This window comes from Mastomys coucha, unplaced genomic scaffold, assembly GCF_008632895.1.
Source record: "Mastomys coucha isolate ucsf_1 unplaced genomic scaffold, UCSF_Mcou_1 pScaffold15, whole genome shotgun sequence".
Taxonomy (NCBI): Eukaryota; Metazoa; Chordata; class Mammalia; order Rodentia; family Muridae; genus Mastomys; species Mastomys coucha.
The window spans coordinates 128498624-128521669 of record NW_022196897.1 but is presented as its reverse complement, the minus strand read 5'-3'; the positions used below and the strand labels follow the sequence as shown (position 1 = coordinate 128521669).

The window sequence follows — 23046 nt, the reverse complement described above, 5'->3', positions numbered from 1 at the left end:
AGTGTTTCTGTTCATATAACCCAACACAGTGTTTATCAGATGATTGCTCGAGTGTTCCTTCGGCACAGATGAGTAAGCTTAGCCAAGCTCTGCAGTGAGCGGTCCATCTTCCCAGACTGGGGAATGCTGGATCCTATTTCAGAAAGCAGATGTGTGTCTGTAAGGCACACAGAGTGGTTGGTCCCATCTCTGGAGAGTTGTTTCAGTGCAGCCTCACCCTGCCAAAGCTCACCTTAAACCCATTCTTCTCATGCCATTAGAGTGTAAAGGGAAAAATCTAATTATTTTTCATGGTTAGTGACCCTCCTTTAGCAAGATAATGACCATTCCTGCTGTTTAAGACCCTCCCTTGCCAGCATCTCTCTTAGTCTCACCGCTTCTAAACTTGAACTATATTTTATACCAGATTCTATCTGTTCAGTCACATTATTACTGAATAAAGTCACTGAGAATGATAAATCAGCTGATACTAAACCCTTGTTTTTAGGGAAAATTGAGGATTGTGTTCCTAGAAGCCTCTCTAATCAAACCTTTGCACCAGCCTTGAGAAATATATATATATATATATATATATATATATATATATATATATATATATAGTGATACAAATTATTGAGTCATTTGCATTGAACTCCAATCAGTTGCACTATATAACTTACTCATGAATGGGAGTTTCCCTAATACATATGTTTTCTGCATAAAACACATATAGCCTTTTCACTAGTGTCAGTAATACTAGAAACCACTCCAGCTCTATGAAAGGAATGTAAACACACGTCCCATTTTGTTGTGAAATCACAACAAAAAGCAAAGAAAGTAGAAAATGAGACACTACCTAACCCATGAAAAGGACTCAGGAGCAGCATAAGACTGGCGACAGAAAGTCCAACTCTGCTCATTGTGCTGGGAAAGGTAATGTTGTTGTGTGACTAAAATCATGTGTGTGTGTGTGTGTGTGTGTGTGTGTGTGTGTGTGTGTGTGTGCATGAAGGACATAAACATTAGTTTGTGGTTTTCAGATATATTTTAGCAAATAGGTGAATAGGTGAATTTGCAAATACAGAATCCACTAAACCAAGGAGCAACTGTCCGTGTAACTACTTGCTCTCTGCTTCACAGCTCTCCACCTGTCTGTCTGAATCCACCTATGGGTGAGAATATCTGAAGGGGAAGTGCTCCCTAGGCTCAGGGGCAGTAAAAGCCTGTCCTATTTGGGTAGAAATGAATCATGTCCTCAGCCTTGTGCTCTGCCAGACACGCACTGGTCTAACCTAGTCTGGACTATGATATGGTCACCCATTTGAAGCACTTAAATAAGGTGTAGAGTTTCCTTATCAGACTTGATAGCTTGAATGCCCGAGAATCACCGCTCATCACCTTGCTTTTTAGTACTTATGATTAAGGGAGAGACAGAAGCATTATTTTTCATCCAAATGTAGCAGAGGACACATGGGCAGTGAGAGCTTCCTGCAGAGATGGCAGGCTCAGCCTATGGCCTCTGATTCTTAGCTATTAGAATTTTATTTTTCTAGATAAAGCAAGGGTATATGCTTTGCTCATGTGACTCTTACTCATCCACACAGAAATCCCATAATGCAGGTAGAAATGTTTCTTCTATGGAGAAAGACAAGAGGCAGGGGAGTAAGGGGCATGCAGGAAGAGGGCATGTGCTGTACCCATATTGGTTTGATCACAGAAGCCTGGCTAACATTATTATCCCATGTCAGCTCTTAAAACATACACATTCCTGGGCAAGGCATGATATACTCCCTCCTGCAACCCTATTCTCTTGGTTTTTCTCTTAGTTACATAACAGATACGGGCTTGCAATGTGCAAAGCAGTACTCCAGCAGCAACAAGCAATACAAAAGCCAGTCAGATGTTACCCTCCATACACTCAGTGACCGTGGACCATCAGCCTGGGAAAGAAGGAAGGCCTTGTGGAGAAGAGGACTTGCATTTGGCTTGAGGAATGGTTATTAGGGGGAGAACATGGGCAAAGGGGTCAGAAAGTGGGGTTCCAACCTGGAGATCAGTTGCAAGGAAGATTGAGAATTGTGAGTTTTAGGTCAGCCTGGTACCTTGGTGAAACACTCTCTAAAAAAAGTGAAAATACAAAAAAAAAAAAAAAAAATCAGAAGCAAATATTCAAATCAGGAAGGAGGATCCAGAGAGGCTGTGCGTACAACTGGCTTAACATGTGCAAAGCCCTGAATTCAAACCCTACTACTGCCATCTGAAAATAAAACCCAGAGAGTTGAATTTGAAAAAGACACAGATGAGGACAGGACATAATAGTTATGGATCGTATTGTGATAATAACCTCATTACTGTGGTCAACACTTCGCAGTTCATTAGAGAGACAGCTGAAAGGCAGCTCAGTGCCTAAGAAGCAAGTAAAAAGATTTGCAGGAGTCAGGACACCATAGTAAAACCTCACAGACTTAGGCAGGAGAGCTTAAACAACAAAATTTTATTTATTTATAACAGTTCTGCAAGTCCAAGAAGAAGGTATTGAGTGGACTGTTTTCCTATGGCTTCTCTTCTGAGCTGGGACAGCAGATGCCTTTTATCTTTTATCTCCATGTAGCCTTTGCTCTGTGTCTGTCCAAATATCTTTTTCTTGAGAGGATACAAATCAGATGTCCTTTTACTGCTATCACTTTACCCCACTTGCTTCCTAACAGACTCTACTCCCAAACTCAGTCACAGTCTGAAACATTGGGGTTAGAACACATACATTTTCAGGGAACACACCCGCCCACATCATGGGGTAAGATGGGGCATGAAGAGTAACTTGAGTGGCCACTTAAGAGGCTTTTCAGCAATCATGGCAGGCAACGGCCTCAGGCAGAGGCAAGAAAGTTCTATGATGAGCATTGATTGGCTGTCTTTATTCCTCAGGAGGAAGATCTCACCACCAAGAGTTCTGCAAAGCATGCAAGGAGAACAAAAAAGGCAGTTATATTAGCTCGCCAAGCTCCCTGGACCCAAAGTCGTCACTTCTCACTGCCTCTCTGTAGAGAGAGGGTTGCTTCTGACAGCCCACCCACGCACAACAAAATGTCTCATTGCTCTGTGGGCTCCGTGCATTTGCATCACATCCCCCCATGCCTGGAATCTGAACTGCAGCCAGGACATTCCTGAGTGACAGCTTCCATGAACTAATTATTAATGTTCTTGGCACGGAGGCTGGGTGGGCATTTATTCTCATTACCCAGGCCTGGTGATAGATAGGGCTTTGCTTGGGCTGCATAATTTCTTCATTTCTCCATAAGTCTCTGCCTTCTGCTGGCATTTTAAGGAATGTATTTTTACAGAAGTTGGCACTATTCAGTAATTTTCCAGGAGGGCACATTGCCCAGGCCAGATGGACATATTTTTTTCTGGTTCCAGCTGGTAAGTCCTGTTTGAGAAGATCCTATCCCATCCTACTTGAACAAGGATGCACAATTTGCTCACAAGTTGGGTAGTGAAAAATGAGCCTAGTGGAAGGTTGTGACATAGGGCTGAGGTGGGAGGCACCCTAGGAACCACAACTATTGCCAGAGACAGGAGCTCCACAATAACACACTTGATGAGTGCCAAAGAAGGGCATTTCTTTTTGAGCATATACTGTGGAGCAGGCTGTCTCAAAGCCCTACAAAGTTTCTCCTTTATAGCATCGGTATCTCTGTTTCTCTCTGAATCTTTCCGTGGTTGTACAGAGAAGCCTGGCATGGTTGGGACATCACTCCAATTTTACTGCATTATGGGATCCTTTGCTATCTGTCATACAGTGTAGGTGTCAGCTCAGGACTTCCTTACAGGCTTCATCCTCGACAGGAGTGTGCATACCAAGCAGACAGGTCACATAACATTTTGGACATGTTGCCCAGAGCATGGCAAAGACCTCCTGGAAGACAGTCCTTAGGCTCTGTGTGTGGCTTCTCTTCTCTCGCTTTTTGATAACCACAAGACTAGAGGGACTGAAGCCAGACGGGACTTTCAAAGAAAACCACTTTACATAAGAAGTAGTGCTGGGTGGTGGTGCACAACTTTGATGTGGACACTTGAGAGGCAGAAGCAGGCAAACTGAGTTCCAGTACAGCCAAGGTTACACAGAGAAACCATTGTGGAAGGGAGAAGTCATAGCTCCGTCAATGAGTAAACACACCTGGCTTTTCGTTCCTTTCCTTCTGTGTAATTGGACATAATTTTACATTTGTTGAATGTTGATTATTTTTATATCTGCTCACCAACTGTTTCTCTTTCTGATCTGGAGCCTATGTGTGTTGGTAGGAAAGTGTCCCCTCTCTGAATTCTCTCTGCTCATGCATCTCATGTTTTCCTTTTGGTGAGGACCATACAGTTGCACTCTGCCTAGCCAGTTCTCTTGCTACAACCTCTTCACTCCTTTCCAACCTTCCACCTGCTACTGTAGACATGGTGGAAGCTTGACCATCTTCACATTTATCGGGTAATTATCTTGACTTTTACTAGAAGACGACAACAGAAAATTACTAAGAGAAATGGCTTGTTCCTAGTTAGCAGATATAAAAATGAAATGAAGTCAAGACTAAGTGGTGTGTTTGAGATAGAGCTCTGGGAATGAAAATCAGCTTGTGCTTTCTGAAACCTACCAAGATAAAACAAATTCCGAAGAAGGCTTGAAAAAGGCTACTCAACCAAAGCAAACAAATGTTAGTACCAGCCATAACAGGTAAAACAATAAATAAGACAACAAGAGGGAAACAGTCTAATAAGAAATGGGTAAAATATTTTTAATTAACTACTCAGTAACGAAGTATAGAGATGGCACGGAGCCACGTGAAAGACACCTAACATCAATAAAGTGATTGATAGGGAAGCACAGGGATGAACAACTCCTTTATGTGCTGGTTAGAATCTCCCTTCTTGAGAACATTGTTGGATAACTTCTAAACTGCCCACCAAACACTGGTAATTCCATTCCCAGGTACATGTTCAATAAAATCAAAAGCCTCTCTGTCTATCTGTCTCTTAATCTGTGTGTTACTCTCTGCTATCCCTGTCTATCTGATTCCTACATATGTCTCTTTTGCATACATACACACTCACACACACACACACACAGAAAGAGAGAGAGAAAGAGAGAGAGAGAGAGAAAGAGAGAGAGGATAAATGCTAGTAATGACTTTATTTATAATCTACAAAAGTGGAAACAATCTATTGTCCAGGAACTGATAGACGAACTAGTCAGTGCATAAAATGAAACATGACTCAACAACAAAATGGACAAAAGTGTTAACAGCAAGAACAGTGTGAATGAATTTCAAACATCATGATATATGAGAGGCATCAAATTCTAAAGGCTGTGAATTTTATAGTGCCATTCACATCATACTCTGGATAAGGCAAAATTAAAGGCTCAGAAAGAAGGCCGATAACTGCCGAGGGTCGGGGTAGACGACCATGAAAGGTATCAAGGATGTTTTGGGGGTAATGAAAATTTTACATACTACAAATTTTCATGGGCAATGAAGCTATACACACTTCTCAAGGTTCATACAGATGCAACTCCCTCCCAAAAGAATGAATTTTAGTGTGGCAACCATGTTGTACCAGATACCTTTCAATTATAAACATAGTGGTGTTTGTGATCAGTGCACTATTTTATATTCATTTTCCTCTGTCAGATCCCTCTCAGGAAGGCCCTTTGTCCTAGATGTTGCATAGTAGCTCAGAAATGTAGAGAAAATAACTGTGGTCCTCACTCATTTTGTGTGAGTCTTAGAAGGAAACACAGTAAAGGCAGGCTTGGAAGAGTGGCTCGTGTGAAGGAAGAGAGATGAGACGGTCTTTTACCAAGGATGGCAGGAGCTGAGGCCTGCAGAGCAAGTAGCTAGTTAGGGGGAGATGTTCCCCAAAAAGAAACAGCAGCAGCTAGAATAGAGTGACAGCATGGGTCTAAGGGAAGAGCACGTGTCCTCCTCCCTCACAGCTGCAGCCAGCTGGACATCACCCGCCCAAAACCAACCCTTCAGACAACTGAAAGCAGCCTGGTCCCCTGACCCACTTCTCTTGTAGCACAGACAGCTAAGAAATATTTGATGACTTTATCCTCCCTCACAGAAACAGGGCATGGAAAATGCAGAAAAAATAGAAATCAGACACCATTAGGTAGACACCACTGTGACACTGGTTCAAGCCAAGAAGCTTTGATGGGGTGCAAAGGTTAATGCACAAACGTATGATGGGAAAAGGGGCATTTGCATGGCCACAAGAACTCTTTCTTACATCATGTTATCAAAAGAAAGTAGCAACAACAATGGAGGCGCCTTGTGGACATCACCTTCCCAAGGCAAAGCCTTACAGACCTGGTGTGGGCATGTGGGTTGCAAGCAAGCATCCTTCATCTGCTGAACTGAAAGGGCAGAGTGCCTTTTCTGGGGCAGTCCTGTCATTATGGATTACCATAGCCAGGGAGGATTAAAACGCACTCATTCCCTTTTCCAAGTCCTGCATTCTGGGACATCAAGGTCAAGAAGCAGTTGATCTGATGGCGGGTGGGGATGGCTGGTGGGGGTTGTGTCTCCTGCTTAGCCTGCAGATTGCCAGCTCCCTGCCATGTCCTCACACGGAGACAAGTGAGGAGGTAGGAAACTAGCTCCGGCTCCTCTTCCTGTAAGGGCGGTGACTGTATTCTCAGATTTCCACCTCATTGAAAATTTACTTTCCAAAATATTCAACCCCCCCAAAACATCATTTCAAGAGTTAGAATTACACTATAAGGGTTTGGAGGAGGTAGGGGGTAGGGTGGGAGGAAACACAATGCAGCCTCTAAAAAATGCATAACCTCATGCTAATTCTGATAGAAATATGAAACAGGGGCTGTACACAGTAACAGATCTGCATATTTCAAAGACTCTTAAGGCCTTAAAAGAAAGAGAACAATTATCAGAGATGGGAGACCAAAGAGACCGTGTAGTAAACAGCAAGATGGATTAGACCCTGGACCAAAAGAAAGATTGATGGTGAAATACATGTGAAGCTTTGCCATTGCCTCACTGGGTAGGTGGTATCCACACCTTGAAATGTTAACAGTCTTAAGTTCAGCCCCACATACTACAGAGTAGATACCTGATATACTTAAAAATCAGAGATGACTACTCCCAGTGGAAGACGTTTTGGCTGAGGATTAGGAACTGGCACACTGAATCAAGATTCTGCACAATAGCCAGAAATTAGTGTTGTGGTTCACACTGGCTACTTCACAGTCAGTCTTCCATAACAATGATAAGACGGGTTTTCTTAAGTATATCTGAGCTTTGTTCAGCTTGCGTGGACACTGGGGTTTTGTTGTCTGTCTAAAGAACTGAAGGACAAGCAGAAAGAGATTTCTTCCATCAATAACCTCTAATACATAAAGCTGCAGTGAGTTTTAAGATCTGATTGCACTTAGAGTACAGAGAAGGAATTGGCAGGTCCCCAAAGAAAGCGAAGAATTCTCAATACTATGGAGTTCTTAGACCAGTGACCTTATGCTGAGGTTAGCTTGAGTTTTAAAAATACAAGATGCAGACATGAGCTTTCATGAGTGAATTAGCTCCTAAGAAAAATGAGAAAATTTGAAATATATACCCAGTTACTAGGTATCTTAAAATTAATTTTAAAGTATCATTTGGAAATGGTTGCAGTATATACAATGCTTTAGTTTTCTCGGTAATATAATAAAATATCAAACTAAAGCAGTTTAACCAGGGGAAAGAGATAGCTCGGGGAGTAAAGTTCTTGCTGGGCAAGAATTAAAAAGTCGTGTTCAATTTTCAGCATCTACTTGATGAGCCAGATATGGTGATGCACACCTGTAATTCCAACACTAGGGAGACAGACACATGTGGCTGCCTGGCCCACCAGCTTATCCCAGGAGATGATTCCCAACTCCCAGCAAGACACTTTGTCCCAAAAGTATCAAGGTTCATAGATTTTTGAAGAGCAATACCCAAGACTGTTCACTGACCTTAGCCCATATATTTACACCTGCCTGCACTCATGCACAAACAAGAAAGGAAGGGTTTCTTAAGTTGTACCCTCTGCATGTACTGTTTTATGACAGGGAAAAGCATAGGAGCTAGAGCAGTCGATCACATTTTAGTTACAACTATAATGCAGAGAGAAACAAACCCTGATGCTCAGCTGGCTTTCTCTTCTTTAATTCTGCTTGGACCCCAGCCCAAGGAAAGGCTACCCAAATAAGGGTGTATCTCCCCACCTCAATTACCCCAATCTAAAACTTCCTTCACACTCACTGGCCAGAGTTTCATCTCCTGTGTGATTCCAGAGCCTGTGAAATTGACAATAAAGAAATGTGTGTGTAATTATTTTATGTATATTTACTTATTAGTATATGTTTATTAATATTAGAATTTGGGGGTTATTAATAATGGGTATGTTCTTATAGTGTGACACTTAATGAGATGCTGCACTAATAATGGAAATTTCTAAGTTTGAAGCATTAAAATATATTTTAAGCCTCATCTTAATTCCAGAAGTTAAACACATATATTCATATGGTCTAGACCATTCATTGTAGGTTTCTACTCAAGAAAAAGAAAAATATTTCTAGTATATTTATTTTTATTTTTATTTATTCCCTTTACATCCTGGTTGGTGTCCTGTTCCTCTCCCACAGCCCCTCTCCCCTTCTTCTCTGAGAGAGTGGAGGAGTCCTCCACTCTCTTTAGAGAGTAATTAGCTATTACTTCAAAAGCCTGTACTTCACAAAATTGGAAATCTTAATAAAATGGATGATTTTCTAGACAGATACCACTTGCTGAAGTTAAAAATCTTGCAACAACAACAAGGAAAAAAAACCCAAGGTCAGATGGTTTTAGTGCAGAATTCTACCAGACCTTCAAAGAAGACCTAATTCCAATACACCTCACACTATTTCACAAAATAGAAGCATAATGAGCTCTGCCAGGCTCATTGTATGGAGCCACAGCCACCCTGATAACTAAACCACACAAAGACTCAACAAAGAAAAGGGATTTCAGAGCAATTTCTCTTATGAACATTGATGCAAAAATAATAAAATTCTCACAGACCAAATCCAGGACCACATTAAACTCTTTAGAGAGTGGAGGGGGTCCCTGGGTAGTGCCCCTCAGACTCTGGCACATCAAGTCTCTGCAGGGATAGGTGCTGCCTCTGCCACTGAGGCCAGACAATGCAGTCAAATCATTATTTGTGGCAATTATAAAGAGTATTGTTTCCCTAATTTCTTTCCTGGCCTGCTTACCCTTTGTTTAAATGGTGGCTACTGATTTTTTTTTTAACTTAAGTTTATACCCAGCTACTTTGCTGAAGGTGTTTATCAACTGTAAAAGTTCTCTGGAAAAAAATTTATGTTGTGTATGTATACTATCATATCATCCCCAAATAGTGATACTTTGACTTCTTCCTTTCCAATTTGTAACCTCTTGATCTCCATTAGTTGTCTTATTGTTCTAGCTAGACCTTCTATTACTATGTTGAATAGGTATGGAGAAAGTGGGCACCTTGCTTTTTCACTGTTTTTTAATGAAATTACTTGAAGTTTCTCTCCATTTAATTTGATGTTGGCTACAAGCTTGCTGTGTATATTGCTTTTATTATGTTTTGGTATGTGCCCTGTATCCTTGATATGTGTAAGGCATTTAACAGGAATTGGACTTAGTCAAAGGCTATTTCAGCATCTAATGAGAGGATCATGTGATTTATTTTCTTTGAGTTTGTTTATATTGTGGATTACATTGATGGATTTTTATATATTGAACCATCCCTGCATTCCTGGGATGAAGCCTACTTGATCATGGTGGATGATGAGTTTAATATGGTCCTGGATTTGGTCTGTGAGAATTTTATTATTTTTGCATCAATGTTCATAAGAGAAATTGCTCTGAAATCCCCTTTCTTTGTTGAATCTTTGTGTGGTTTAGGTATCAGGGTGGCTGTGGCTCCATACAATGAGCCTGGCAGAGCTCATTATGCTTCTATTTTGTGAAATAGTGTGAGGTGTATTGGAATTAGGTCTTCTTTGAAGGTCTGGTAGAATTCTGCACTAAAACCATCTGGCCTTGGGTTTTTTTTCCTTGTTGTTGTTGTTGTTGTTGTTGCAAGACTTTTAACTTCAGCAAGTGGTATCTGTCTAGAAAATCATCCATTTCATTAAGATTTCCAATTTTGTGAAGTACAGGCTTTTGAAGTAATAGCTAATGATTCTTTGAATTTCCTCATTGTATGCAGTTATGAGTCCCTTTTCATTTCTTGTTTTATTTATTTTGAAACTGTCTTTCTGTCTGTGGCTTAGTTTGGCTAAGGGTTTGTATATCTTGTTGGTTTCTCAAAGAACCAGCTCTTGTTTTTGTTGATCCTGTGTTGTTTTATTTGTTTCTAATTGATTGATTTCAGCCATGGTTTTGATTATGTCCTGCTTTCTACTCCTCTTCTTTTTTTCTAGAGTTTTCAGGTGTACTTTTATATTACTTGTACAAGAAATTTCTAATTTCTATATGGAGGAACTTAGTGCTATGAACTTTTCTCTTAGTACTGCTTTCATTGTGTCTCATAAATTTGGGTATATTGTACCTTCATTTTCATTGAATTCTAGAAAGTCTTTATATTTCTTTATTATTTCCCTGGCCCAAAGATCACTGAGTAAAAAGTTGTTCTTTTTCTATGAATGTGTAGGGTTTCTGTTGTTGTTCAAAATCAGCTTTAATTCACGGTGGTCTGATATAATACAAGACATTTTTTCAATTTTCTTGTGTCTGTTGAGGCTTGATCTATGACTGATTATATGGTCAATTTTGGAGAAAGGTCCATGAGGTGCTGAGAAGAAGGTATATTCTGTTGTGTTTGGGTGAAATGTTCTGTAGATGTCTGTTAAGTCCATTTGATTCATAATATCACTTATTTTCATTGTTTCTCTGTTTAGTTTTCTTCAGTTTGATCTATCAATTGGTGAGGATGGGTTTTTGAAATCTCCCATTATTAATGTGTGGGCTTTGATGTGTAATTTATGCTTTGGCATGTGGCAGAATGATGGATCCCGCTTTTAACATCCATTCTGTTAGCTTGTGTCTTTTTATTGGGAAATTGAGTTAATTGATGTTGAGAGATATTAATGACCAGTGATTGCTGTTTCCTGTTATTTTGATATTGGTGGTGTGTGTGTGTATGTATTTGTGTGAGTCCCTTTGCCTCTTTCTAAAGGTATGCAATTACTTATTTCCTATGTTTTCTTGTATATAGTTATTCTCCTTGGCTTGGAGTTTTCCTTCTAGATTTTTCTGTAGGGATGTATTTGTGGGTTGATATTGTTTACACTTGAATTTTTCTTGAAATATCTTATTTTATCCATATATGGTGATTGAGAGTTTTCTTGGATATAGTAGTCTACGTTGGCACTTGTGGATTTTTAGAGACTGCAATATATCTGTCCAGGCCCTTCTAGCTTTTAGAGTCTGAGTTGAGAAGTTGGGTGTAATTCTTGTAGTCCTGCCTTTATATGTTATCTGGCCTTTTCCCCTTGTCACTTTTAATATTATTTCTTTGTTCTGTGTATTTTGTGTTTTGTTTATTATGTGGCAGGAGGATTTTCTTTTCTGGTCCAGTTTAATTGGCTTTCCATAAGCTTCTTGTATATTTACAGGCATCTCTTTAGGTTGGAAAAGTTTTCTTCTATGATTTTATTGAAATTTCTGGGCCTTAGTCCTGGGGCTCTTCACCTGCTTTTATTCCTATTATTCTTAGGCTAGGTATTTTCATGGTATCCCAGATTTCCTAGACATTGTTCCTAAAATATTATGTTGGGAATGTTTTAGATTTAACATTTTCTTTGACTGATGTATCAGTTTCTTCTGTTGTATCTTCTACACCTGAGATTCTTTCTTCCATCTCTTGTATTCTGTTGGTGATGCTTACATCTGTTGTTAATGTTCTCTTCCCTAGGTTTTCCATCTCCAGTATTCCCTCAGTTTGTGTTCTCCTTATTGTTTCTATTTTTGATTTTGGGTCTTGAACAGTTTTATTTATTTCCCACACCTGGTTAATTGTATTTTCCTGTATTTCTTTGAGGTATTTATTCATTTCTTCTTTAAAGGCCTCTACCTGTCTGATTATATTTTCCTATGTTTCTTTAGGTAATTTATTCATTTCCTCTTTAAAGGCTCCTACCATCTTTATAAGATTGTATTAAAGGTCATTTTCTTGTGCTTTGGTTGTGTTAGATATCCAAGGCCTGCAGTAGTGGGGTAGTTGTGCTCTGAAGATGTCAGATGTCATATGCCTTGGTTTTTGTTCATTGTGTTCTTTTCAGGGCCTTTAGCCATCTGGTTGTCTTTAGTCCCTAGATGTTCCTGTTGCAGTAAGTATTGGGAGTGCCTAACCTTGATGATCCTGGAGTGGCAGACTTCTAATGAATATCCTTGGGCTGTATGGTTCCATATCAGCAGGTCAGATGAAGGTGGGGTGAGAGATGGTGGGAGAATGGGGATCTAATAGAGATATCAGTACCCAAGAGGACTCCGAAGGCTGAGAAGATAGGAGTGGGGAGTCTCTAGTATACTTGTTTGTATTAGCATAAAATGGATAGATTTAGTTGACCAATTTTCAAATAGACTATTGTAACAATAAGTTGGGCTATATCTTTTCAACCATATATTAGAAGACCAAAATAAACATGCAACAGTGTAAATATAACTCCATTGGGCTAACTTAAGAAGGATAAGAAGAATATATACTGAATGGTTCCTCTTATAAATAATTTAGAAATCACACACTAATTTATTGTCACATCATGAATATCACTGATTACTTATGAAGGAGTAATTAGCAAAGAATATAAGAAAACTTTTGTAGTTGGAAATATATTCAACGTGTGTCATCTTGCATATGCCATGCTAATCATGTCGTTATGGGTAATAATCCTCTGGAACTGAAAGCCAAACTAAACTCTTCCTTCTATAAGTTGACTTGGTTGTGCTATTTTATTACAGAAGAGAAAAGCAATTGCTACAAGATTCTGGCAGAGGTGGCCTGCTCCATGAACACTTTTCATTAAAGCCCTTCTTATCCCTGTATCATTTACCCTCTTCCTTGCCACTTTCCTGAATGTAAAATTTCTTTTTGTAGAAACATTCTCAGCTCTGGGACCATGGATTGATTGCCCAAACCCTCTCATATAATGCAGTTTAGATTTGACTCAAGTGGGGATCCAAGATTAACCTCTAGTAACAAGATTACTCAGCAGAAGTGATGGTGGTAAAAATGCTTAACAGCACATTACTCTTTTGATCTTTAGACTACAAAAACACAGCATCGAGGAGCTGTCCGTGGTCCTGATTTATCTCCAGCCAAATAAACATAAGTGCTTAGACTTAGAACTTACAGCCTTCTGCCTGGGATTCTGTCAATTTTATTTTGCCTCCCAGCCAATGCCTACTACCAACACTTGCGTATATCTTACCTGGCTACAGCCAGACTCTTTTACTATCTTCCTACCTTCTGCTTAGCAGGACTCAAGTTTTCCTCCTGTCTGTGCCTCACTGACAACCTAATAACCTGGATCTGTTGGCTTTTGTATGAACACCTAAATTGCTGTTCCTTAAAACTCAATACATATTAAATTAGAAACTACTTTCTATGGGCTTTCTAGCATGTCATCAAGGTTTATCTAAAATATAAACCATACTTAATCCTGACACACGTTGGAAGACCCTGGCACAATGCTTCATTCCAGAAGAAAAATGAAGTGTTCCAAATTTTAGAAATCTTGGGGAGTTCATCTTTGGTCTTTCCCCTTACAAAAAGTCATCCCAGAATGTCTTGTTGACAGATCACATACCCATCATGGTTCAGAATTGGTCACATGTTTCTCTATATAGCTGTTGCCTACAGCTTGTCAAGGCTATCTGTATCCTGGGGGAGGGGCTGGACTACATAAGGTCTGGGAAATATTAGAAGGGGGCTCCATTTCTGTGGTTACAAGATCCTTCATCACTGTTAGGTAAGACTTTTCAGGTGCAGACAGTTGAACAAAGAGTGTTTGTATCCTTGTACCTAACACCTCTCCTAGGCTCTATAAGGAAACCCAATAGATGTATTGGTGAACTTTGGTGGAATAATGCCTCAGTTAGCTGTCAGAATCCTGGAAGGAGGTGGTAGACATTGCTTTACATTTAACCCAGAGAAAGAACTTCAATAACATGTGTTCACTCCCCTACTCACCCCAGAAAAGGAGCCCATGGTAGACCAAAGTAATGATTACACCAGAGCTCAAGTTAGCAAACTAGGGAGCTTTTTTCATTTGGCTTCTTACAAGAGTACCAATGGGAGTACCTTGCTTGAAGGATCTGTAGTGATTAAAAACACAACTGTACCACCAATGTCATTCCAGAATAAAAGCTACAAACCTGGAGGTCTTTGCAGGACTTGCAGGCAGCTCAGCAGATCTAAAAATTCTCTTCTCTGTAGCATGGCTTTATGGATTCCCCTCTTCCAGCAGTAGATTTTTACCCTTTCAATAAATCTGGGGAGAAGACTTGGAGAATATTCTAAATATCCACCTTCCCAGATTTCTCAGACTTATGACTTTTTATTTACATCCTCAATTTTGCTAGCCTCCCCTCATGCCTGGAGGAAATGTTTCAGTTCAGGGGAAACTGTTTCACAGCATTCTGTGGTTCTCAAGTTTTCTTTCTTGTAGAATGAAAGCATATATTTAAAAATATTAACCACACAATGGGACTGATTAGTTAATGGTATATAAAGAACTTGAAAAAGCTGTGAGATGGTTAGTAGGTACCCAGTAGACAGTGGCTAGAAACTAGGTAATAGCAGTGCACAGCTTATCCACTTGCTACTTTTGATGGAAATTCTGTTGTGTAGACCCAGTTCTGCAGGCAGATGGATCCAAGCAGCAATGTCTTTGAAAGCCCTGTACTAATGAGTACAAGCCAAGAAAGCAAGGGCAGAGGTACATGGAGAAGACAATGATACAAGTATGGGGTAGTGCTTACCAGAGAAAAGTATTATATCACATAAAGAGCTACTAATTGTCCAACCTTCTGAGGTCCAAAGAAATACTGAATACCTCGGTATCTGTCTGCTCTGTCTCTGTCTCTGTCTCTGTCTCTGTCTCTGTCTCTGTCTCTGTCTGTCTCTGTCTCTGTCTGTCCCTGTCTCTGTCTGTCTCTGTCTCTCTGTCTCTCTGTCTCTGTCTTTCTCTCTCTCTCTCTCTCTCTCTCTCTCTCTCTCTCTCTCTCTCTCTCTGTGTGTGTGTGTGTGTGTGTGTGTGAGTGTGTGTGTGTGTGTGTGTGTGCTGGTTTTGCTGGGAATTGAACCTGGAATGGAGCCTAGTGCATGCTAACAATTACTCTATGACTCCCAGCTTTTTTTTTATTTTATCATTTTTACATTTTATTTTGAGACAGGGTCTCAATTAGTTATTTGGGCTGACTATAAACTTGCCACCCTCCAACTTCATCTTTCTGAGTTGATGAGTTTTCAGGTCTACACCATTGAAGCCCAACAGACATAATGGCTCTTGACACAGGTCTATTGGTAAAATGGGTAAAGGAGGTGAGAGAAGTTATCCACTATTTTTAATATCTGGTGATTAAAGTTCTAGCTAGCTTATCATTAACTCCCTGACCCCTTGTGATGAGTCCATGTGAGTACCAAATAGGTTCCAATTTATGCCTCCACGGCAGCAAGGGATATAGTGCGTATAAAAAGAGAGAAGGCTCAAGGTATGTCTTTGAGGTAGGATACTTCTAGGTAATTCATTCACAAGTCTACTGTGCCCATGCTAATTACAAGAGCCATGTGAGAACATGAATTCATCTCCAAAGTGAAAACAAAGCAAAACAAAACAAAAAAGTAACCAAGAAGCCTGAAGAAGGTGACCATGGAATTCCTAGCAGAAAAGGAGACACAGTGTCAACTGTCAGTTGATCCAGATGATAGTCAAGCTTCTCCTCCATGCCAGCAGGTGTCCTACACCATATAAAATAACTATTGATATGAAAACCAGGATTTAAGTTCTGAGAAAGTAATTAACAAATCAAACACTTGATGAGAACAAGATCTTTATGCATTGAATAATTGCCCTTTAACTATTCTGTTTTGATACATTAGGTGTTATGCTGGGAAAACATTCTTTAAACGTCTTTCTTCTTGAACTATTTTGATTTTGAGTGCGTTAGATTCGCTGGCATTGGGAACTGTTAGCATTTTCATCAGAAATGTGAAGGTTACTTGTTACACAATGCATCTGACTCACACAATGCAGTCTCAAACTATTTGAAAGAACAAACATACAGTGCTCTCAGAGGAAGACAAACTCCTAGCTAATTACTGTTGGGTGGGAAATAACCTACATGCTAGGCATTAGGTAAATGAGATATGAGTACACTGTAGTCAGATGAGGAATGTACAATTTCAAGACTGTCATTAGCTTCTGTTAGACATGAGATAGGAAACAGTTATCCTGGGTGATTGAACCAAATAAATTGAACCAATAACAGAAAAATACATATAAAATCATCCTATTTCAAATACCTGTGACTAAACATATGTATGTGGATGTACATGCTTAGAAATCTAAAAGGTGAGGATGCATATGAACAGGAAAGCCTGTTCCCTTGGGAGGTCAAATTGGAAAAAGGAGAGGTTTATGTTACTCATACTGTTGATGACTTTTACAACAAACATCTACTACTTATGTAACTTAAAATGAGCAAGGAAAATAAACATTGTGAATGAATCATGGATATTTGATGCCACAGCAGAAAATATAGGCAATCAGGTATGAATAAATACTTAGTTTTGACAGTGAATTAGTCAGGTACCATCTCTCATTTAATCCTTCATGAAGAACAATATGAGCTCTGTTTGTTTAATCCCTATGAGAGCCATTAGAACCTCTGGCTTCTCAGCATTTCCTTAAATAACAGTGCTCCTGACTGGCTGGCTCAGCTATCCATCACAACACTCCTGTGTCATTCCCCAGCTTTGGTACCTAGTTCTGTTTACAATACTAATGAACCAGTAGAGATCTTGTAGCCAATACAGATCACCCAGATGTGTATTGCCAAACTGGGGGCAGTTGCCTTTCTTAATTCTAATTTTTTTCCTACCCATGTCTGCCTCAAAGGAAAATATTTTCATGTACTGCAAAAACACTTAATAACAATATAGTAGTTGCATATTCCCCACCTTTTTGAATCCTGCCTAGCAAAGCATGGTAAGTACCTAGATAAGGCCCATGGACATTAGAGATCAGTTATATCAAGTGTGTTCATTACTTACATGTGCTTATGACACCTTCCATGAAGAAAGGACAGAGATAGAACTTTTCCCCAGAAAGGGCCATGAATGGGAAGAAAGGTAGCTAGATGTGCATCAGCATCCATATTATTTAGATCTATCAGAATTTCCTAGGCACTGGGAAAAACTAAACAAACAAAAATTGTTTTCAACAGCCCAGGGTGGCTGAGAGCTCAGTCCTTCATTCATTAGTTCTTACATGCATACTTCCCAGCCAACAGTCTTTCATTCTCTAGCCACTGATTATATGAGGTAAGACAATGGGTGGTGATGGCAGAGAATTAAGCTTAGATATCAGAGAGTCCTCTCGGAATACTTGGAAAGCCTCATATGGGTCTCTTAGAAGACTGAGAAGGATGAAGAGAGCTGAGAGCTATAGGATAGCTGAATGCCAAGGAACCTTCTAATTTTTGGCATTTGCTACACTGAATGCTACTAAACAACATAGCTATTTTAAAAAGTACCAACAGCCTAGGAAAACTTGAAAGAGCGAGTATTCATCAAGACACTGTATCCTCGGAGGTATTCACAGGAGCTTTTCTGAAGGCAGAGGCTGAGTTAAAGGAACATTGTTTAAACCCAGGAGCAGGCTTTTCCTTTCATGTAGAGATCTGTGGATTGAGATTTAAAGAGCAGAAAGCCCACTAAATATTTGATTTTACTATCTTCTGCATGAAATTGAACATTGTTTCTGATATGAATTTAAGCAACAAATAATGGTATAGCTTTGAGTGGGTGAGAGCAAAGGCAGGATGATCTTGAGTTCCAAGACACCCTGGACTATTCAGTGAGTTCTCAAGACCAGGTCAGGTTACATAATAAAAACCAGGCTGCAAACTACAAATCCAAAGAAGTTAAGTAACAAGGAGGGCCCAAAGGGAGACACTTAATTTTCACTTAGAAGGAGAAATAGATTATACATGAAGGGTGTGGATGGAGGGAGAAAACTGTGTGGAGGAAGGGCGGGGATAGAGAGAGGAGGGATGAAACTGTGGGAAGAAAGCTGGGCAGAGTGCTTAGAGAGACAACTAGATAGGGGCGGCATCTCTGGAAACCTAGAACAATGCAAACTCCCAGGAATCTATGAGAGTGAGCCTAGCTAAGACTCCTAGCTAGTGAGAATATGAAGCCTGAACCAGTCATCACCTGTAACCAGGAAAGACTTCTAAGGGAGGAATTAAGAGACCAACCAAAAAACCTTAGACAAATAATTTGATCTGCCTACAAGATATTCAGGGGTAAACAATGGAGCAGAATTTGAGGGAAGAGTCAACCAATGGCTGGTCAGCTGGAGATCCATGCCATGAGAGGGAGCCTACCCCAACACTATTAATGAATGATATTCTTTTATACTTGTAGACCGAATCCTAAGATAGCTGTCATCCAAGAGGCTTCACTCAGGTACTGGTGGAAACTGATGCCAAGACCCAAAAAAAAAAAAAAAAAAAAAAAAAAAAAAAAAAAAAAAACATTAAGTGGAGCTTGGATAATCCTATGGAAGAGGAGGAGGAAAGATTGAAGGAGCCAGAGGGGTCAAGGACACCACAAGAAAACCTGCAGCATGAACTAAGCTCACCCTGTAGAGGGTCACAGAGACAGAACTGCCAACCAGAGACCATGCATGGGATGGATCTCAGCCTTCTGCACACATATAAGAGTTGTGCAGCTAGGTCTTAATGTGGGTTTCCTAAAGCAAGAGTGAGGCTGTTTCTGACTACAGTGCCTGCCTACAGATCCTTTTCCCTAACTGGGCTGCCTTGCCTAGCCACAATAGAAGATGCCCTAATCCTACAGGAACTTGATATGTCAAGAGTGAAGGTGGGGGTGTTAGGGAGGGAGGGACTGGGAGGAGACAGAGGAGGGCAAGCTGTAATTGGGATGTAAATAAATAACTTAACGGGAAAAAAAAGACCTTATCTCAAAATATAAGCAGAAAGAGAGAGGGGGAGTGGGTGGAAAAAGCAGAGAAGTAAGGAAAAAAGGAACAATAATAAAGTTTTTATAATTATGTTCAATATTATAAATTTGTATGAAATGCTTGTGTTGTACTTTGTGACTAAAACTCTGAGAGGTTTTCTGTACATAGTCTATGCAGACTCACTGTGAAGATCCTGAGAGACCAGAGACTTATCAGTTTATCACATGGATGTGGACACAGATCTAGTGAGATCCCATACCTCTGCCAGAACCATACAACTAATTGAGGGCAAAGCCTCAGGTAAATAAAAGTAACTTTGATAATCTCTGCTATTAGCAGAAGTTGAGAACACAGCTTCAATGTTCTGTAGATGTAAGATTTCATTTTCTAATGTGTTGACATGAAAAGCTCAGGACTATGGTTCTATGAATCCATGAATTTTAAAGTTATTTTGCAAGGCACCCAAAAAATTCCCAGAGACCAAATACAGTTATGGTTTACTAAGGGTAAATAAACTAAGGGTAAATACAGTTGAGGAATTAAATAGCATCGACTTACACATTGATAAATGCAACCTCATTTCACTCAATTCTGTCACTCTGCTGTGTCCAGGTAACATTCTTTGCACGTTCCTGGCACATGTATCAATAAACATTATCATTAATTAATGACTAAGGCTAATATTAATAAATATATGAGCGGTTTAATGATCTGAGTTTTGTCTCCCCACACATCTAAAAAATCTAGCCTAGCAACTGAGTTTTGTTCTCTGTACTTGAATTTCTTCTACTGTACATGAAAAAGCATTTGCCTCAAGAGGTTGCTCTTAAGATTAAAGGAGGTAAGCATGTTGTATTTGGGATGCTGTTGGGTACACATCAAACATATTATATAATCCGCACATTAAGTGCTTAAGTGATGATTAGAAAGTCAACACATCTGCAACACAATGTTAAAGCAAAGACTGAAGGAAACATCCTTTCCTTTCTATTCCCTATATGTCAGAAGGAGAACTTGGCAATAATTTTGGATTCACACCATCCTTGCTTCAGAAACATGACCATGTTGACAACTGCTGCTGATGACCTTTGCTCTGTAACATAATTTTATCACACACCATTTTCTATCACTGAGCAGTGTGGGGGAAGTTTCTATGGGTATCTTGGGAAGTATGAATATTTCTGCATAAAGACCCTCCTTCCATCACTGCACCTCCTTCTGTTACTCAGCTCCTTTCTCCTTGGTATGGCCATGAAAATCTGCACTATAAGTACAGTCTGCTTCCAAGAGCCACTGTGGCATTGGAGCAAGATTCATATAGGGTATGCTATTTTAGTAAAAATCATTTTCCAAAAGCAGCATGATGAGAAAGGGAGACCAAGGAGAACGAGCCGTTCTCTCTCTGATATTGGCACAGTGAGGTGTCTGTTTAAACTGCTTTGAGCTCAGGTATTCAAAGCCAGGGGTACACATTTTTTTAATACTTGTGCTTTAAATGGCATCACAACTTTTTGCCTGCTGCCAAGCCTTGCTTGAATTAAACTGAGACACACCAAAGGATGGTACTGAATCTCTAGGCTCCTTGTGTGAGAATAGGTAGCTTCCTGGGTTGCTATGGTGATTACGTTTAGCAATGAACTTGAATTGAGAACAGGGTTGAGAATTGAATTTACATACACATTTCCATAGCTGACTTTGAACAATTTATTAGTGCTTAACTGTCTTTGGTACACAGCATCACAAGTAAAGTGAACCTGATAGTACCATGGGTAGTTCCCACGCTAACTTGCAATAACCCTCTAACATTAAGTGTGATGAGCATTATTTTACAAATAAACCATAGACTTTGCTCCAACTCACATGGATGACGGCAGACCTAGGAAACACAGCTCATGAGTTTTCAGGGTCCTGTTGGTTTCAGCCTATAGTTTCCTCATGGGCCAGCCATGACGGTTGCACAGAAGCCACCCACAAAGACTTTCTTTGCATGTATGGCTGGTTGTTACTCTTAACTGTTGGCTGTTAAAACCCCAGTTTGGTGCTATCAGCCAGAACACCCTGTGTGATTCTCTCATGATGCTTTGGGCTTCTTCATAGCATAAAGAAAAACAAACATCCTGCGTACAAGATGGGAGCATATCAATATCCCTGAGGTGCTGAGGGAAGCCAGTTCTAGAAGCGCTGTGTTCATAGCTGAGCTAACATCATACCACCATTTTCTATAAAAACAAATCTAATTTAATACATTTTTAATTGGTTATATGATGTATTTATTGAACACTAGGATTTCTTACATTATTGATTTTTTTTCATTGTCAGGTTTTGCCACTAGGTATAGAATATGACTTCATCAACACTAGGAGGAAGAAAACAAAACAAAAAAAAAATAGGAAAAGAAAATAATGAAGGTAAAAGAAAAAATGAAGTACAAAATAAAACTAAATTATAATTCAGTTAAAAAGATTGAAATGTATATTTTGAAAACATAAAATAGTACAAATTAAAAGAGATTTATTATCTCATTTGGTAATGCATAAATGCAAGAAAAAGCAAAATTAAACTATAAAATGGTTCTTTGAATAGGAGCATTTTCTTTCCTTCCCCAAATTATGAGAAATCATATGTGAAAGTTATAGAGTGTAATAATTAGATATGAACAATTGCTCAAGAATAGACACCATCCTGGTGTGGTGCCAAAAGCCTACATCCCTAATTATCAGGAGGCTGAGGCAGAAAAATTTCAAGTTTGGGTTCAGTCTAGCAATATATTATTTGAGGCCAGCTTGTGCTACAGTATAGTGAAAATTTGTTTCACAAAAGAAAAGGAAAAGGAAGGAGAGGAGGAAGAGGAGGAGGAGGAGAAGGAAGAGAAGGAGAGGAGCAGGTGATAGAGGAGGAGGGGGAAAAAGAAAGCTTAGAAGTACATATAAGTAATTTGTAGTTTGTAAGCATACACACAAATATGCATTTATAATAGTGGAATTAGGTAGTTTTACAGTAATGATTTGAGAATGAAATATTCCTTTGAAAAATAAAATTTGATTCTTTATACTATCTTGCAATAATAAAATCTGAATGTATGAAGATCTCAGCTGAAAATAAGACTAAAAAGTTAAGAGAAGTCATAAGGGATGCCAACAACATTGTAGATATGTGTTTAGAGGAAGGTGTTAAGCTTCTTGACTGTATCAACACTTATGTTTTATTTTGTGACATAAAAAATGACTAATAACTGATATTGCAAGTCAATGGGTAGGATATAAGGCAATATTCATAAATCTATACAGGTATTAATACTGAAAATATGTGTTTTAAAAACTAATTCATCAACATGAAAATAATAATTTTATAAATTAATTTTTCATCATGAAGATAAATAATCAGCCAGCTCTAAATATGTATACAAATGAGGAACACTAAAAGAACTCAAAAGCCTATATTTATCAGTATATGTATATATATATATTTATATATATACATATATATGAACAATAATTAAATAATAAGATGGATTTGAAAAGTATGGGAGGAGTGGAAGTAATGGGAGGAAGGAGAGAGAGGGGAAAATGATGTAAATACAGTACTCATATATAAAATTCTCAAAAAGAAATCCAGTTTTTTTAAATGTTCAACAGATTAACTAGCACTTTAAAATATGGAAATAAGCATGACCTATAATTACATTGAAGGACATTTTGACTCTACAAACTTTGAAGTTTAACATGAAATCAATAAAAATTATTCTACCCAGCATACTAAAAAACAATCACAATAACATTTTTTTTTTTTTTTTT

General features: G+C 39.1%; 1 long non-coding RNA gene across 1 annotated transcript in view; it reads right to left on the bottom strand.

The window, feature by feature from the left end:
- Positions 1 to 2721: 2721 nt before the first annotated feature.
- Positions 2722 to 23046, bottom strand: part of LOC116091048 — a 46245-nt gene continuing 25920 nt past the window's right edge. The window contains exon 3 of the long non-coding RNA XR_004118918.1: positions 2722 to 2929. This is a non-coding gene — a long non-coding RNA (uncharacterized LOC116091048). The remainder of the gene's footprint in view (positions 2930 to 23046) is intronic.